This window comes from Melopsittacus undulatus, chromosome 4 (genome assembly GCF_012275295.1).
Source record: "Melopsittacus undulatus isolate bMelUnd1 chromosome 4, bMelUnd1.mat.Z, whole genome shotgun sequence".
Lineage (NCBI taxonomy): Eukaryota > Metazoa > Chordata > Aves > Psittaciformes > Psittaculidae > Melopsittacus > Melopsittacus undulatus.
In genome coordinates this window covers 4769809-4783198 of record NC_047530.1, presented here as the reverse complement: position 1 = coordinate 4783198, position 13390 = coordinate 4769809, and the positions used below count along the sequence as shown (strand labels likewise).

Sequence of the window (13390 nt, the reverse complement as noted above, 5' to 3'; positions counted from 1 at the left end):
ACACTGGGTGACATGGTCTAGTGTGAGGCATCCCTGCCCATCATAGGGTGATTGGAACTGGACGACCTTAAGGTGCTTTCCAACCCAAGCCATTCTATGACTCTATGATTCAGCAGACACAGCTTACATGTACCCCAGAATAGTCAGTGTTGACTTAGTTAACTTTAACATGGCAGAAAGGGGTTGCTTTTCCTGCTCTGCTTCCCTCTATTGCCACCTTGTCCTCGGTGTTTCTGTCCTTGGTTAGTCAGCCCTATTAACCTTCTCCATATCCCACCCACCCATATTGGCATGTTATTAAGCATCCACAGCCTTTTGTTCAAGGACCTTAAATGTTCAAGGACCTTAAACAGAAACATAACTACCACGTTTCCTGGCAAGAGGTGCCTTATACCCAGCAATCACTTAGGGCAGCTCTTTTAGACTCATTCCTCCTAAACACAAAACCAGGGCACACCAGCCAGACAGGCGAATTCAAGGACACGTCCTTTCCCGAATTCCACAGAGCAAGATAAGCCCATGAGCCTTGCACTCACTTTATCTTAACTAAGAAGCTTCCCCCATTCTCCCACTCTGTTAAAACCTAATTATTTACCACCGAGGCACGGAATAGGTTAAAGTTTCCTCTGTCTTGTCTCAGCTCCCTTTGCAGATTAAGGGAAAACAATGAAGTCTCCACACTTTGTGATATTGCTAATGCTTCCTGTGGGGATAGCAGCGCTGGCTGCAAAGAGGATTATGATTACAGTTTAAAAGGAGCGCACGCTGCACTGCCGCAAGAGGCACAGGCTTATCAGGAAAGAAACCGAGCTGCCCCCAAACTATGCACGTGGGACTCCTGCCTTGCCTTCAGTTCTGGCTGAGGGCTCTGCCTGGGCTCACACACCCGCTTATCAGCAGTGATAAAGCAGCAGCTGAGCTTGCAAGGGGTATAAATGAGTAACGCTGCGCAAGCAGCTTGCATGCGTTTACCATCAGGACACACAGCAGTGTTTACAGATCATCCCACCACATTCAACAGGACAGGGAGCTGGGCAGGACACAGCAGAGCACAGGGCTGTGCATTCCTGGACACAGTTGGGAAATCTTGAGAGAAAAAGTGTTGGTGGAGCTGTGCTGCCTGAACTTCCATAGGGAACACAGGAAATGCTTTGAAGAGCACAGCATCATCTGTTGGATCTGCTTTGAGTAGAGTTAGCTCGCAGCTACAGCTTCAAAGCATAGAATCATAGGATGGTTTGGGTGGGAAAGGACCTAAAGCTCATCCAGTTCCAACCCCCTGCCATGGACAGGGACACCTCACACTAGAGCAAGTTGCTCCAAGCCCCATCCAACCTGGCCTTAAACACTGCCAGGGATGGGGCAGCCACAACTTCCTTGGTGCATGTGAAGGACTCATTGCTGTGCACAGAGTTGACTCAGTTGAAGAAAGAATAAGAAATCTCCACTGAGCATTCATAAGACACATTGTCCATCACTCTGGGCTCTCTAAGGCACCTGAGCAAGACAGCAGCGTACTCACACCCATGCATCTCTACCAGCTATTACAAGAGACAGAGAACAGGATTTTTCTTATAGTGCCAAGTCTTTAGCCAAGCCAACCATCAAAAATTCCTTGACTTCAAAGAGTGCTTAACCTAAGTGTAAGGATACAAGTAGTGGCTAATGCCTAGGTCAACATGCCACTTCTTTCACACCTAATAGTTGCTCAGTTCAAACCAGCCAGCATAAGAACTTGAGTCCTCTTGAAGTATGGGGTAGACACATCCTGCTGATGTCTGAGAGGGTTTTGTTGGTTTGTTTCTTGGTTGGTTTGGTTGTTGTTTGTTTCTAAATCACTATCACTGTGCTTGTTCTTCTCCAAGTTACTTCTACGACTAACACAAGGTGAAGTTACACAGATATTCCCCTCACCCCTAATTCTGTTCAGAGGGGTTCAATAGCTCCCTGTCTGCTTCCTCGAGGCTGCAACTGGTGAGCAATAGCATTAATGCATGTTCTTCTGCATTTTTACAGGCTTAGACAAAACTGAGCTTCATAACTGTCTCATCATAGAGTGTTGTTCTAAGCAGTCTTTGTCACCTCCCACCACACACCAGACCAAACCCTACAACCAGTCCCAATACTGAACAAAGCAATAGTTTTAAGGTGCTTACAAGGCACTTCCATGAATTGCTGCATGCCTTCAACCACGCTGTTTGGCTCCTGCAGAGGTCTAAGGTCTCCTGGTGTCAGGAAAGCTGGATGCTTTTCACTAACCAAACCAAACCTGGTACTAATACAGTTCATGCATCTCTCTACCAACCTTTGCTGCTGGGTGCCAGACTCCTCTGGGTTCCCTCTCTATCCAGTTTTCCTTACCATTAATCTCCGTGGAAGAGAAGAAGAAATGGAGCTGAAAGACCAAAGATTTGCTTGGCTTGTGGCTTTTAAAACACAACACAAAGCAAACCAGAAACATTCCCATTAACCTGCCTTCTGCAAACCTGTGCTTTAAGGGACTTGCAAGCCCCTGCAGAGATCTGAATTCCAATTGACCTAATGTTTCTGATACTCTCTTGTTCTCTGAGAACAATGGGGGCAGAGACATTTGCAATAATCAATTAAGTCACCATCTTTCAAGTCTGAATCAAGTCATCATGTAGGGCCTCGGGAAGGCAAAACTTCAGAGTGCTTCTCAATGGCACATGCTGAGAGCCAGGTGACTTCAGGTATGCAAAGAAACTTCATACCTGAGAAAAAATGTCCTGCTTGAAGCTAAGTGTTTTAAAGATTATCTGAGGAGATTAACAGGATTATTTGATAACAGGGTCTGCATAAGGCAACAGTGAGAGGAAAGGCAACTTTAATGAGGAGGACTAATACAGCAGCAGCAGAAATAACAACCCAAGGAAATCTATCAAGGTGAGGGCTGAATAAGTAGGCTTTTAAAAAACCAAATTGATTGAGTGCATTCAGGTCTAGATAAAGGCGCTTCTTCATCACCTCTGCAGACAAGCCATTTTCTTTCTGGCAAGGTGGATATTGAACTGTAGCAACAGCATCAGGACAAGCTTTCCACTCAAATATAGTTGATAAGCCTCTGCTCCTTCCAGCCTCGGTGGCTCAAAGAGAGACTTTGACTGACAGTGGCATATATCATCATACTATAAGAAACCTTTGATACCTTCTGCAGAAGATGGGCTATAGGTTTAAGACAAATGAAAATTGGACACAGTAAGCACACGTCACTTTGCCAGGCACCACTAGCAGTGAATGCAGATGGAAAAGCATTCTGCAATTGCCAGCTCTCAAAGTTTGGCCAGAACCTATCAAAACTGCTATCCAAGAGAAGGCTGGAAGCAAGGAATCAAAAGTAAAAGTCCTGTTTGGGAGTGCAGGACTAAGCTTGCACAAGCTCTACCATCATTGAGGTTTAATTGAAGACACAAGTTATTTAGATAACTGAATGCCTGACTTTCAGTAGAGACCAGGCACACAGAAAATTACATTGCAGCCACAGTAAACAGGAGAAGCAAGATCAGTTCATCTTAAAACACGTTGCCTTGCAACATGGGCTTTAATATGAGCTGCAGTGATTCATTTTATAACCTGTACAGACTCACCAACGCATTTCTCATCAGTCATCCCTACCACAGCATCAATCAAACCAGGCTGGACTGCACTGACCACATCACACCAAGGAGCTGCACACTCCCATCGCCTCTTGAGCCTTCTTACCTGAAGGACATTTAGCATTCTGAACACTTCAAAGCGAGGAGTGCTTGCTGCCCTTCATGGACACGTCTCACTCTGCCTATGCAGAGACTTTGGTATATCAGCTTGTGGAATGCAATTTATACATTTCTCAAAATCAATCAGAATCCCTAAGCTCCTACAGAAGGAAATGAAAAGATATTACTGTCAAATGCCCATCAGAGCTAGAAGCCTGGGTGACTGTCATACGCTGGAGAAATTAAAAGGCTGTGTTTGAGATAGGGATTGGGAGAGCATATACTACTCTGAAAGGCTCTGATTAAAGCGTTCTTAGTATCAAAATTCAATTTCTTTTAGGTTTTGCAAACAACAACGGCCTTGAGCTGAATGCTGCCAGCCTGCCTGCAGCCCTTGAGGAGATTAGGTTATTACCAGCCAGCTATGAGAACCTTAAATCCAGTATTAATTCTAATTCCCATTTAACTACATGTTCATTGTGCAGTGAAAGCTGGCTGCGCATGAACTTGCACATGTATTCTTCCATGTGCAATGGTCTGTGTCACAAAGAACAGATGCTAAACCTCATGTATGTTTAAGAAACACATTCTGACCTTGGTTTCCAGAAAATCCCAATAAAAGAGAAAGACTGGAGCAGGGGAAAAAGGGGGCCAAGCTGGAATGATTGCTGGAAGATGATGGGAATGGGATAGTTTCCAGCCTACAAGCTTTTAGCAGCCAATAACAGGAGATTTCAGCCCTGGCGTGGAAGAAAACAGGATGTGTAGCCAAATCACAAGAACATAGAAGCATCTGTGACCCTGACCCCATAATGCTGCAGTAGTGCTGCCAGAATTCCATCACCAACACCAAAGCACTCCGATGATAACCACTCGGACTGCCAAAAGCTCTGTCCATCACCATGGGCATGTTCACTCTGTCAAGACAAGTTTGGTGGGAGGCAAATGATTCAACATTTCCTCTGAGCAAGCCCTTGTTCCCATCTCCTAGAGGTGTGTATGGCTCCAGGATGCCAAGCCTTGGTCAAGGCCAAGTCATTCAGTACCTAGGAATGGTACAGAACCTATAGACAAAGCAAATGAAGATGAAGACACTGCTGCTTGATCTGCTATCAGATGGGACAATTTTAACTCAGTTAAAAAAAAAGAGTTCTCAAAGATATCTGGAAAAACACCCAGTAATGTTTCCTGTGTTTAAAGCACAAGAATTCACTGCAGATGAAAGGAACCTTTCAGGAAGCACATTCCCAAGAGAACAAAAATGTCTTTGGCATCTGTGCCTGTTAGAGGGAACAGGACCTCCCTACTGGCAAGGGAGTCAACAACTGCTGGAAAAGGCAAAAATACATGTCTTTTTAAGCAGGTTGCTGAAAAACTCTCTTTCCATCAACCCCAAACTCAGCAGCCTGAACTCCACACGCTACAAATGTTGTGAGACTTAGAGGCAATATTCTCTAATAGGAGGCACAACTGAATCTTCCTTCCCCTAGCAGCTGGCTATTACCTGTTGCTGGGTCACCAGGACACTCAAGTGGAGACCCCAGTAAGAATATGGACTACTGGAGTAACAGTAGGCTGTACATCAAGTGAGTTGTGGTAGCTCACTATGTGTTCATCCCCTGCAGCTGATGTGAGATAATTCAGTTTAGCAGCTATGTTGCTGAACCTTTTATTTGCCATGGGCTAAGACCACACATGGACCCAACCACAGCTCATCCACCAGCTTGTAATTTGACTGAGCACCTGGAGACAGGTTCATATACCCTTTATGCCTAACTTCAAGTCGTTGTTTGAACCAAACACCTGCCCTTTCCCAGAATGTGACCTACCCAACCTGCTGGTGCATAACCTGGGGCAAGGTGTCTTCAGTCTTGGGAATCTGGAACTGTGAAGCTTCTTGGTTGAAATAATTACTGCCACAATGAAGATTGAAATCTCTCAGGGCATAACAACCCCAATATGCCAAACCTCTATTTCTCCAGCAGGAGAGCACATAAGTCTAGTCTGAGCAAACAGGGAACTTTCCTTGTTTACTATCATGGGCTGCATCTCCTACTACCCTTCTCACCTTAGAAACACATACGAGTACATACAAACAAGGCCAACAGATGTGGCCTTGCAAGCTTTAGACAGTGCTTTCTGACAACCAGCATTTCAGCACCCCTTCTTTCCTCATTCAGTCAATAGAAAGGAGAATTAGGGCTTTTAAATTATGCAGGTAATTACAAAAATAAAAGAAAGAAGCCTGAGTTTCCTATTCTATTCCACACAGGAATGACTCTCCCAAGGCAACCCTAAATAAAACAAGCACCTGCACTGCTTTCTGTCAAAGAACATGACCCATCCACTGTCAATAAACACCCTCCACACATCATGCAAGTGTATCCAGGCCAACAACCTGCTTCACAGGCTCATCCAAAAGCCCTACCCTAAATGGCATGTTTCTTCAGAAAAAGTAGAGGATTTTGTTTTGCATTTGTGTTTAGTATTTAATCTGCAGCGATTAACTGCATACTTCACCACTGAAGTGAGGCTGATATGTCATGGACATAAATTCCTCTGTAAATCCTACTTTTGCCTCTGCCAATTCCATCTTTAAGCACGGAAGAAGGGGTTGTGTTAGAAGAATGCACTTCAAGCTCTTTACACACGTAAAGAGCAAACAAACTGCAAACCAGTTTATCTGCAAAACAACTGTGGACATGATAAGAGCCATGTATTTATGTATGTGATCTTCAGTCTTCAAGATTAAGCAAAATATACTTTGTACAAGAAAACAAGTAACTAAATCAGCAAAAAGAGTTTTTTTTTCCAGAGGCCACAAACATTTCAGGGGCAATAATTTCTTACTAAAAGGTATTGTTTGCAATAACTAAAGCCATCCATTGAGAAAGGTAAGAATGAGAAAGAAGAGTCCACTGAAAACAGCCTTTAAGTATAAATGAGATTGGTGAGCAGATGTAAATTGGCCATGATGGGAAAAATACAAGGAGGGAGGAGAATATCTGTACCTTCTCTCAAATATATAAATATACATACACAATCTCAAATAGCAAATTTGCTACATATTTGTATCGTGTAAGACAATCCAGGTCAAAACAGTTTTCCTAACACTGATTTCCCCAGTGTCCTGTCTGATGTAACTTAGGATGCCCCAAGCAAAGCAACAACTCATGATGCTGAATGAGAAAGGAAAAGCCTATTCCACGATCTCTCACTGCTTTCTAGTCCCTTCACTTTGCTTCATCTCGTGTCCTAGTACCAACCCCAACGAGATCCCTGCAGCAATCCTCTTTATCCTGCTCCCTTGCTCCTGCCTCAGGGTGGTATGTGCTGGCAGCCATACTTCAGCTGCAAAATGGAAACCGCTGATGATTTGAAGATAGGAAGTAAGCTGGCAGCTAATATTTAACAGTAAATATGCCTAAAATAACACCCTAAACCACCCAAATGTTGAAACAGTGAAACCTGAAAGCCACAACCTTAATGACAAAGATAACCCTGCAGCTCAGTGATTTGGGCTCTCCTGGGGGGCTGAAATTGCCTGGCTAGACCTGATTAAAAAGATAAGCACAGACAGACCCATTGCCTTGAGATATGTTAGGAGACAGCTAAAGGAATGACTGAGTCTCGTGGGTTTAATAACACTCACAAATTCAGTTATTTATATCACCAGTAATCCAAGTATTTACCTAGCTCCAAAGCGAAACGTTAACACAATCTCTGCAGAGTTGAATGAGACATTCCTAACACGTCAGAAACCTCAGCCAACAAACTAAATAAATGGAACAGAAGTTCCTCGCAGACATAGAGAGAATCCCCAGGGAAAGATGCCTGCTTGCCTCCTTGAAGGCTTAACCAGCCACATAGACCTCTCATACAAGAGGCATCCACAACACTGTAGGCAGTGTATGCATCCCAAAAATAGAGTAGGGAAGCCCCAAGCCTCCATCCTACACCCCAAGTCACCCCAAAAAGGGGCTGCAGAAGTCATCCAGACACAGCAACCTGGTTCCAACTTCACTTTTTGTGAAGGTGAGACGGAGGGAGCTCATCAGTCCTTGCTATAGCCATTCCTGTAGAGTGTTAGATGCAGGGAATACCAGACCTACACCCCACAAGCAGACTGAGCATTAATTATGCTCAACTGAGCATACAGAATTGGTGTGTTCAAGTGATGGGTACATCGTTCTTCCTCATCACTGGGAGAAGTTGTGGCTAATGGATGAAAAGCTGCTTGAAACTTAATTTCTGACTCGACTTTGCAGTTAAATAAGACATTCTCACCTCCCTTCCAAAAGTTCCATATGTTGAAAGGGTTAAAAAGACAGCAGAACTATTAGCATTTTGATAGCTTTCCACAAATGTATAGCAAAAAGTCTTTAAAATTCATTGCACTGAGATAATCCTTCAGGTCTAGCATTTCCTCCTCAGCTTGAGGCAACCAACTGGTTTTCTTCCCCTTAATACCTTAACAGAAAGCTCCAAGGAGTTTCCAGGCTGGAAGTGTCAAATATGCTCAGGAAAAGCAGAGTCCTGAAGTTCAAAAGAAGCCATGTAAAGTGTCTGGGGTTTAATTAAGAAACAACTACAGGGGCATCATCTTCGATACTGCAACGCCCCTAGAGATCCTGGCTTCTGTACATCACAGCTCAACACATGCACACACTGTTTTCCTTCCAAAACACTGAGCAGCCTCCTCTCATTTCAGCTTCCACTGAAGGTTCTCAGCATCTCTGAAGAGCCAGCGAATTAAAAACCTTGACCCTGCTTCAACACAAGCTCAGGGACTCGAGCTCTCATTGAGATTAAGGCTGAATTTTTTAACACTATTACAATCTCAAGAGCAAAGCTGTGATTTTGAGCTGCGCGATTGGCATTAACACTGAGCAGCTCCACACCTGGGAAGTCAGGGTGTGTTATACAGCATGTGCCTTTTTAACAGCTCCAAAGCAACTCACTTTCTCAAGGAAGCACCCAGGAATGCCTCAGGGTGGAGAAAGCAGCCATCTCATGGTGGCTTTCATTAGGAGTATTACTGCAGTGAGAAGAGGCAAATGCTTCAGGACTGCATCCATCACCAAATGGCAGGACTCAAGCACTTGTTAAGGACTATTAGGCCTGATTATATCCTCTCCACAAACACTTTCCCGGGGGTAAAAGGCCTGAAAAAGCCAGTCTGTTCAAAGGAAAATGCTTGTTATAAACCCGTATGCAGTTCTGAGGAAGTTTAACAGGTCAAAAGTTAGCATTCAGAAGAGGCAAGAGTGGCAGTGAGTGTGATGTGGGAAAAGGAGGTTCAGATCCCAGGGCTATGATCTGTAGTCTCCCACATTCTAGTTGCATAACCCAACCGTGAAGAATGGACTATTTTGGCTGAGGTAAGAATTCCCCTTCTTCAGTCTCCCCAAAAGCTCAGATCTTTGTTTCTCTATGAGAAACAAGCAAACAACCCTTCCCCCAGAAAAATGAAACAAAGCCCACCACAAAACAACCCACAAACTGAGCTTCATTTATAGGGAAAAAGGTGTTCTACCTAAATAAGGTAAATACACAACTAACACGGCCAGAAGACGAGGCCTTAATAGAGTATCACTGGGCTATATGGGACATTTGGCTCCAAGAGAACAGCAAAGCAAGCCATCTATTTAGCTGGGAAAATTCTTCCTATAATACAGGAAACATTCCCTCCCCATGACTTAACCCAAGGTATCCTTTCTAGGAGCAATATTTGGCTAGGTGCTATGAAGGAAGAAAGAGAAAGTCTACCTGTTAGAAGCAAGATCTCTTATTTTCTAGTCTATTGCAAGGTTCCCACAACACCTTCAGCAAGTCATTTAGAATTCCCTTACAGCAGTAAAATGGGAATTGGTAAACAAGATTCTCTGCCTCAAAAAGGTGCTAAAGAGACGCAATCCATTTGCAACTGTGAGATAGATGTCCAGCTAAAATGGACCGCACAGGAGCTCAATAAATAGGTAGTAATCACTGTGACACAACATAGAAAGGCTACATCTGCCAGAAAATTGGGAGCAACAGACTCATTCTGGTGGGTTAGTACATGGAGTGTTCGGATGCCTGCTCAATCTGTTCATTCAGGTGTGTTGCACTGCTTCATTATCCACCAGTCGATCTCCAATTTATATCAAGGTGTATACACTCAATAACTGCTACTGGCCATGGGAATCCTCTTTCAAACACATTTACAGCTATTGGAAGGGTGAGAAAATTACCTTATCATCGAGTTTCAGCAACTACATCTGTTTCACCACCTCCCTGCTAAACAATAGCGTATCCTCACAAATCCTTGCTTTACTAGGCAGAGTTCTTCACAAGGGAAAAAGCTCAGTGATGGTAGCACAGGAAAAGGGAAGGAAGTGACAAATCTTGTCCATGCAGAGTTTCCTACAAAGCTGCAAGGCAGCCGGACTCAAGCGCTTTTACATTTAATCATATTCCATTTAAAAATCAATGTCTGGTCCCATTCCATACTTTCTTTATGAAAGACACTTCATAAAGAATCAAAGCTTACAGCTGAAGATTGTAGCTTCATGTTCAAGGACAGTCTACATGTGTCATCTTTTAGGATGCTAAGGGAAACATATCCGCTCCATGGCTTCTTCTGGAGTCCTTCAGCTTTAAATGACCAATCCTAGAGGGCAACAGTGAACCCCACAAGAATACGGCTCCAGCCACAGAAAAGAACTTTCAAGTCAGTCTCATGGAAGAGCTGGGATGTGCAACCCTGATCTGGGTTATGACAAAGCCTCTACAACACTATCCTAGTGCAGTGTGTCCTTATCTCAACAGGGTAGGCTTGCAGAGCAGCTCAACCACACATCTAAGTTCTCAACTTACTGCAACTATATCCACACTAACTTGATTTTTGTTCCTAGTCCTCCATCCCTGACTCAGAAGAAGAAGAAAAGAGTGAAGTCTTAGATCAACAGCTTGCTTTTCTCAATGATTTAAATATACTTAACAAATGTGGAGAATATGGGCATGAAATGGATGCAAAGAAGTCCGGTCATTCTCTGATTTGAAGATGCAAATTGAATTTTGTGGGCAGAGTCTAGTCCTTAAAAAGTATCAAATAATTCCCAAATGCCAGCCGTCATATACTGCACAGTCTAAGCCTCTGAAGAAATGCAGCAGCTTACCTTCATCCTCCTGGGGATCTAAGGAGCCTTGGCAATCAGCATCTTAGAGGTTCCTTTAATGACCGTAACCAGAAGCAAGAGGCAGAAATCTGCTGATATTTCAATCACTCAGACATAAAAACTTACACTTGATTAATGCAAGAGAAATGTTTTCTTTTCTTAGTTATTTTTTGTGAAAACATATTAAAAGGTTATTATTATCTAATATGTAAAAATAAATATTGCCTTTTTATCACAAAAAAAAAAACACAAAATCAAGGGTCAGGGTGTTTTTATCGTTCTCTCAAACACTGTTTCTGGGGTCTGCATCTCTGGGGAGCAGACACGTTAGACCCCATCTCACATCCAGTAGTGCTTTGACATGAAATGATTTCCAGAGCTGACTGTGTGTCAGAGATCCTGGTTCTGGTTTCCACCATCTCAGGCCTTCTGCTGTCTCATGCTTCAGTGTGCTGTAATCACACCTTCAACTTGAAGGAGAAAGAGGGGTGAAACCAAAAAGGCAAGCTCAGACTCCTCATCTACCACAACATGTACAAAAGTCTTCTTAAAACAGGTTAGCAGAGACCATCTGAGGGTGCACTTGGCTTCTCAGAAGCAGAAAAGGACCATTATTTAAACCTCAAACACACAGCAAGGGAATGTTTTGCCTTTACAAGGAGGGTTTTGTCATTGCCTTTGCAACAATGAAGCTTCAACCCCAACCTTTTCCCTCCCCACTTCTTAAAAGCAGGCAGAACAACATTACAAAGTAAAGAGAGTGATGTTCTCATAGGATCAGAGCTGAAATGTGCACCTCAATTTTGCAATCCCACCTTTTACAACAGAGGGAGTCCCTGAAAGCTCCCTTTGGCAGCCAAGCAGCACACAACACATCGGGATTCAGGTGGGTGAGCTGCTCTGGAACAACCAGATCCAGGGTCTTTGATGATACAGAGAGCAACCACAGAGAGCAAATGTCCTGGCTGAGCACACACCTCACTTACCTGAGATTCCCTCTTCTTGTTATGCCCTCATTCTCCAAGGAGAATTGAGAAAGAAGGAAGAGAGCATCACTTTCCTCTCCCTTCCATAAAAAGAGGGAAAGAAGAAATTGGAAGAGGCCTATTACTGAAACCATGTGTTATATACCTCTGCCTTTGCTGAGCTCACTGCAATCAAACCAGCAGGAGTGCATTTCATCCTGTTCCAAAAAGCCACACTCTTGCCCTCAGCATTATTTTTCCTACCCTGCCCAACAACAATGGTCCAAGCACAAACATATCAACAGTGTTCAGCTATATTGCACTTGGCTGCTTAAGGTGCTTTTCTAATAATATCCCTCAGAGAAAGCAGGGGTTTGGGAGCTATAAAGCCTTGTATAGCCCTGACCCTGCCAAAACACAGCAGCAGTGCTTCAGGGTAGGTCACTCTCCTCCTGTCCCTGACATTCTGATGATTTTGCTAAGGTCTCCAGAGATTCTTCACTCTATTCCATGAAGAACACATTCAGGGAGACACAAACCTGCAAAACCAGTGAGGAAAGACAACCACAAAGGATGACACGAGGACACCTGGATGGGAACTCAGTTTCTCATCCCACCACCCTTTTTTGAGACTTCAAATATGGTTTTCATCTCACATAAAGATGAAGGTTTGGATTCCACCTTGGAAACCTTCAAGCAAACAGCCACATGCTCTAGAACAGCAGTCCTGCGGTTAGGACATGCATTACTGGCATGTAGGAAACCTGCTTTCTCTACCCTGTTTTGGATTTGGGACAGCATAGGTGGAAAACCCAAACCACTTGGCTCCTAACCAACATCTCTCTGTTTTGACTAAGAAATTCTATCCCAAGTGCAAGAAATTCACCCAAGGAGAACTGAACCAAACCTTTCCCACAAAGCAGGACTGCTTTCAATAAATCAGCATTTTCTGCAGGCAAATTGTTTCCTTGGAAAACTCCCAGCCAGTCCTAGACTTAAGTAGTAGCTAGTGTGGTTTCTGCTCAAGACACAAGCCTGGAAGCAACCCATCCAATAGAGATTCTGCTTAGGAACAGCTCATATTCCCTAAGTAAGACCAAGCCAACATTGTGGAAGACTTACTTGTGGAAGCCAACTGTGGAAGAAACAGTTTCCTAAAGTTTGCCCTGACAGCTCAGGATTCTCTTCTCCTCAACCAGTAGCTTATATTGTTAAACAGATGGAAGGAGGTATGGTTGGTAAACCTCACACGCACCATGCCTATTTCCTTCATTTGTTCCTTAGCCTATGTGATTTGAAACAGTAAAAACCTTGCTGATGTCCAAGAAAGCATGTGCATGTAGGTATGTGTGTGGTAAAAGCTCTGGAGCCTGGTCTGTACATTATGTGGACAGCTTTACATACTGGGGCAGACAGCATCTGTTTCTTGTGTAGCTCTAAGGAGAGGTAAACCTGCCTGCAGAGGGAATTAAAAGGAAATATACAATAATATCACTGATGTATCTGACAGTTTGCCTTGCTGATATAAGATGTGAATTGGTTTGAAAGCACC

The 13390-nt window shown here is 43.6% G+C and overlaps 1 protein-coding gene across 3 annotated transcripts in view; it reads right to left on the bottom strand.

Moving 5' to 3' along the window:
* TSPAN18 (tetraspanin 18) overlaps positions 1-13390 on the bottom strand; it is a 125207-nt gene that overhangs the window by 102846 nt on the left and 8971 nt on the right. The window contains exon 1 of one of the 3 annotated variants that reach the window (XM_005154190.4): positions 2306-2327. The exons of the other annotated variants lie outside the window; for them this stretch is intronic. The gene's annotated coding sequence lies outside the window, so the exon portion shown is untranslated. Of the gene's footprint in view, positions 1-2305; positions 2328-13390 lie in introns of those variants that run through there. 3 annotated transcript variants of the gene reach the window in all.